Genomic DNA, 6,088 nt, shown 5'->3' with positions numbered 1-6,088 from the left:
TCTTCCTACCGGGTACTATTCTGATAGAGACGGAGGAGCTATGTAAGCCCGGAGGGTAGCTAGCCTCCGAGTCCTACGATGGGATAACAGGTAGAGAGCTCAAGTCAAGGGTGAACAAAAAGTGAAAACCATTTAGAAATCAGGATCGGTTAAAACCGAAGCTATCTCGAGTAGAGGCTGTGGATCAGTATTTTTTTTTCCCGATCCTTCTAACAGAAAGAAACAGTGAATTAGTGAGTGCTTTACTATGAAAAAAGGAAATAAATCGTGTTGGGTATTACCTTTTACTACCTTTGATATTTTAAGGTTACCTGTAATGTTTATTTGTTATTTATGAAATATCCATTCTAAATGGTTCTATTTTTAAAGTTCGGAGGTGAGGGGCCTCCTCGTGTTCTATCGCATAGAAGATAGAAAATAAAAACATTAATTAATAAAGACAATAGATTATGGTAAAATAATAAGAAAACAGTCAGAAGTCGAAAAAGAAGTGTGGGGAAGGGAGAGGGGGGTGCATCAGAAGATGGAGTTATAAGGTGATGTTGATTGGGTTTTTGAAACCTTTCCTGCCTTGTCACCTCGCAGGAAGGGGGGATGGAGTGATAGACTGGAATACTGGATTGAAGGAAGCAGATAAACTGTTAAAGAATTTAATGTATCTCCGTGAAACGTGTTGTTATATACAGTTTCTAGCTGTTGCTCGTTATGAATGTGCGTCATGTTATGTCTTTCCAGAGATGTCCCTCGACATATCTTCTGTAGTGTACTGTTTTGGTATTGTTGTAGTGATTTCAGGGCTGTTGGGTAGAGAAAATGTAGTAGTGGTGCGCCGTGTAGAAGTGATGGTCGTAGTATTACTTTGTATATGAGTAATTTGAGTCTGAGTGACAGCCCTGGTGAGTAGATGAGGTGTTTAATTTGGTATGATGTTGATTTGACGATTTGTATTCTGTTCTGTATGTGTGCAGTGAAAGATAGATGTGTTTCTAGCTTAGTTCCGATTTATGTGAGATGTTTCTTGGTTTGTATTGTCTGTTCGTTGAGTTTGGGTGCTGCAGCGGCCTGGTCCATGGCCTTGTCTGCATTCATGCACGCCGAGTTTATGGCTATGTCATCAGCATATGCAGATATTTGAGCATCGTCAAATTTAGTCCCGACTATATGGGCAGTATATATGTTGAATAAAACTGGCGCAAGGACCGAACCCTGTGGGACGCCACAAGTGATGGGCTTGGGGTGGAGATTTCAGTTTTGACCCAGACTGAGAAAGTCCGATCACTGATATAGGACACAACAATATCGACCAGCTGTTCCGGGAATTGGTGAGGCCTGAGTTGTTGGATTAGTGTGGAGTGGGATACAGAGTCAAATGCCTGTAGAGATGATGATGTAGCAAGGTTCCTGTTTAGGTTGTTTGATGCATCGCTTTGCAGCTTGGCAACATTGTGGTAGCAGCTCACACCACGCGAGAACGTGTTTGCGGATGTGTATGAGGACTAGCTTCTCATATATTTTTGAGATACGATTGAGGAGGCTGATGGGCCAGTAGTCTACCGGATCCGCTCCTCGGTTTCTGGGCTTGAGGAGTGGAACAACGATAGCATGTTTCCACTCCGTTGGGGAGTATTTGAGGCGAGAGCAGGAGTTGTGTATGTTGAGGAGAAACATTTGGGCTTTTCTGGGAAGCTGTTTGAGTAGGACATACGAGATGTTGTCCTTTCCAGTGGATTTGCTTCCTTTCGTTTTCCTCAGTGTTGCAGTCTGGTCTTTATAGGTTGAGAAGATGGTGTTTTGTAAGTTTTCGGTCTGGGGTTGGTGGTGGTATATAGAGACGGAACGTGCACTGTCACGTTGTAGGTAGTAGTCAGATACAGGACAGGTAGTAGTGCCTGATCTGCGGGAGTGAGGAGCTCATCGCCTCGATGGAGTTTCACCGATCTCGATTTGGTGTTATGACTTCGGACTAGTTTCCAGAAGTTTTTGGGATCGTAGTGTTTGCGGCGTAATTGTTCATGCCATAGGGACATTTTCCACTGTGACATAAGGGAAGTTATTTGTCTTGTGAGACTGGGATCAGTGATCAATTACGGGGTTCTTTAAGACCTTTATTTATAGGCCAAGTGCATATGTTTGTGACCGAGAAGAGGTCTTATCTTATCTGCTTGAGGTAGTTTCGTGCGTTATTTTGGCATCTTTTATTTATTAATTTATTGACATCGCTTAGTAGTATATATTAAAATTAAAAATATGTTTTTACAATAGAAAATAATATATAAATTTGAGAGATTCGATGAGGCTCGAGGTGCTGCGCTCTGGTGTATCGGAGCTGAACTTGTTGCTTCTCTGACTACAACTGCCTCGCACTCGCTAAATCTAAGACCATAATTTCCTTGGTTTGAAACAATAGTGAATACTTGGGTCATCCTCCCCGGTTGAAGTGTCGGGAAGGTTCTACAATATAGAGATAGACATATGAATAGAAACCCGAAGAAATCCCCACTGAATGGAGCATAACGATAATATGTCCAATACAAAAAAACGAGACTTGTCATAATTATCTGATTTTCTCGGGTATGGTGACCGTCTAGTATGCTTGTTATTTAACTTGACACTTGAATATACAGTAAGAAAAGTAGGAATTCATACAGAAGAGGCAGTATTATCAAATCTGCAACTATCCCTACTTTTCTCTCCACTCTATTTCCCGCATTTCTCAAATGCTGATTATCGTGAGATATCAACAATATATTCTTATTCTACAAAGCGTTGCAAATAAAGTTGGACTTTTAATACATGCTAGTAAGACTTCATGGACCTATCCAAAACCCATTCCAGACAGAAATTGGAAATAACATCTTTAGGAGGGCTGGAGAGTTCATATACCTAGAGGCTTCCAGGTTAAGTCTAATAATGGTATTAATGCAAAGATTCAGAAAAGACTCTTAGCTGACAACAAATGCTATTTTGTCCTTCATAAGTATTTAATAATTTGAGTATTCTCCTGATGAACAAAACTGAACTTCTATCACACTCGTGTTAACCTATGGCTCAGAATGTTGGCCGCTAATGAGAATATAAGTAGCCAACCTCCTTCGATTTGAACAGCGTATAAAGAATATATTTGGCCACTGAGATACTGATAGCATATGGAGGATTTGAACTAACACATAGATAGTGAAACTGGGCAAGAACCCTAATACTGTAAGTTATTTGTGTTGGACGGGGCGTAACATAATGCAGATAATTCTGGACGAAAAAATATGTACAAATAGAAAAGAAGGAAGACCCTGGTTGTGATGGATGGGTGGTGTTTTCATTTAGGGTAACTGTAGGGCTGCTGTAGTCAACAGAGATGAGTGGTGATACAAATCGCAGGTGGCCCTAGCTTACATATAGCTTATATATTATATACAGCTTATACAGCCACGTTAATAATAGAAAAAAAATTAACTCCTGTGTTCACAATTTAACTAAGCAGTAGGCACCGGTAAATATTTATGACTGATGGCACTAACATTATATCCAATGCAAACATTATTTAGGAGGTGAAGGTACTTTAGTCTTTTTAAGATGGAAAAGATATTGGAGACATGTTTTTTTAATGAAAAGGTTTAGTCAGAGGAGATTGCAATCCAATACTCGTGCGATTGAAACTCTTTCAAAAGAAAAAATATGAATTTGATAATCCTCTTTAGTTTCATCTAATCTGAGCATACACTTTTTATCAGCTTATTTATATTTTTCTTTCGTGGCTTATCTTGACCAAAACTTGATTAGCTGAAAACACATTTATTTGGAGTTAGTTCATTTCAAGCATTCAGAAAGAAAATAATGGAAGTTACAGGATCATTTAGGTTTTGAGGCATTTATTGATCTTATGAGATCAATGAAATTAGTAAACAGTTGGCGAAAGAGGTGTCAGTAAACTATTTCTATATTAAATGATGAGGAAGAAATTATAGTATCAATGCTTGGAACTGATTTAGAGGAACAAACGTTTCGGAGATTGGGAATAATAATTGTGTTTGTTGTCTAATATGCAGAAGATACTTCCCAGAATACACTGGACTTCCTGTTCGGATTTGTTCAATGCGCCTGAATGCTCACGTGGAGCGGGGTTGCTCGTCCAACCACCCTCGCCCCGCATGTTCGGTGATGCTCTTTCAGGGCGTCTTCCCGAGTGAGTATGCGACCTTACAAGTCTCGCATTTCACTACATCTATCCTCTAATGAATCCATATACAGGCATCTGCTAACCCTTATCCGTTTTCCTATAGAAAGTTAGTGGTGTCCGAAATCTCTCAGACGGGCAAATATCCTTGCTATGTGATATCAAACAATGATGTAGATCACAGAAAGTCGACTTATCAAAATGTTACCAAGCATTTTGTACGATCATCCTGATTGTAAACCCGAAAACCAATGCCGTTGTAATCAATACCATATACTTTCAAACTATACTTCCATCTGCATCTTTAATTAGTTTATCTCCAATACCCTATTTACTTCTCTCTAGATTCTAAAAAAGCAATGCTTTATTATCACACGAAATTCCTTTTTATCCATTTTTTTCAAATTAACAAAAAGCACTTCACTCAAAATGCTATATCTCACAAACCAATGATCCGACAGCTGTCAAATTTATACAGGTATCTTTTGAAGGTTAGGACTAATTAAAAATCATATGGATTTAATACTAGTAGCGCCATGTATGTGTCAGCCTATGAACTTTTCAGCCCGCCTGTTAAATGTGTTTTCGGCTAATTAAGTTTTGGCAAGGTAATCCACGAAAGTAAAATGCAAATAGGCTGATAAAAAGTGTATGGTCAGATTAGATGAAACTAAAGAGGATTACCATATTCATACTTTCTATCGCTTTGTCGAACGATTTTCAGTCACACGAGTAATGGTATATTTATATATGGTATATATGATAATTGCAAACATATTCCTGTGATTATGAATATGATGTAGTAACAAAGTTATTTATAATGAGGTGTAGATAGTTGACCGTAGATTAATGCTTGAAGAAGTTTGTGGGGGGGGGGGTGCGGTCAGCAAAGACCAACATAAATAAACAATTCAGGGCGTCTTCCCGAGTGAGTATGTGACCTTACAAGTCTCGCATTTCACTACATCTATCCTCTAATGAATCCATTTACAGGCATCTGGTACCAACAATATGGTATTACAAAACCATATTTATTTATTTTATGCCGACGTAAAAGTTATTTACAGTTTCAAATTGAGTAGAAGTTCCATCGATCGAAATAATGGGAGAAATACTGAATAAAAAAAATTCAACATACTGTGTCAGAAGATGTATAAGAATGCTAACCGTATAGGTAATAATAATTACTAACAAATTATGATATTTACTGGTATTTAAATAACTCAGTAAAGCTTCTTCAACTCAATATGTTGTCAATAATAAGTGTTAATAGGTTAAGACATTCTGAAAACAAAGTTACAATTACAAGAGTCTGTTGTTTTACTTAAAATACAACTTTTCATAATGGCTTAGTAATTATAGTATAATTTTATATCTTTTTAAGTCGAAACGGTAGTTTCGGATAAAAGCCGCGGACAGCATATGGTGGTTGTTAGACAGGCTAATTTGTTTTTCCTCTTAGAATTTTGGATTCTCCGTTCCTTGATACGAAAAATCTCGAATTTTGAGGTGAAAATCAATTTTTTTGCTTGATCGATTACACAGCTTGAATATAATAAACCAAAAAGTGGTTAAATACCTTCAAAAAGTAAGTTTTAGTTATTATTTTGACCATTGGAAGTCTATCTTACAAAGGTAACTAGTCCTACTAGGCATGTGGCAAAAAAAAAGAGTATAAAATCTAGAAAAATCTTTGAGGGTAATTTGTACGGCTAACAAGAAAAGATTTATAATTTTGAAAAATCTTAAAAGATCGAGTAATCGTTTACTCATAAACTAAGTCTAGTTTTGTACTCTTGAACACTAGTGTAACAATTATACATGACCAAGGATTAGTTTCCAAGAGCATAAACTTTAAGTTCTTTTTTTTTTTTCTTAATTTTTAAAGTGATAGTTTATATGAGAACGACCAATATA

The 6,088-nt window shown here is 37.3% G+C and overlaps 1 protein-coding gene across 1 annotated transcript in view; it reads left to right on the top strand.

Moving 5' to 3' along the window:
• The window catches only part of Tsp (Thrombospondin), an 89,140-nt gene that overhangs the window by 47,612 nt on the left and 35,440 nt on the right, over positions 1-6,088 (top strand). The gene's annotated exons all lie outside the window — the stretch shown is intronic.

Source organism: Halyomorpha halys, unplaced genomic scaffold (genome assembly GCF_000696795.3).
Source record: "Halyomorpha halys isolate HHAL.00 unplaced genomic scaffold, Hhal_1.1 Scaffold247.1, whole genome shotgun sequence".
NCBI classification, from domain to species: Eukaryota; Metazoa; Arthropoda; class Insecta; order Hemiptera; family Pentatomidae; genus Halyomorpha; species Halyomorpha halys.
Note: the sequence above shows the minus strand (reverse complement) of the source record. Positions and strands in the feature narration are given on the sequence as shown.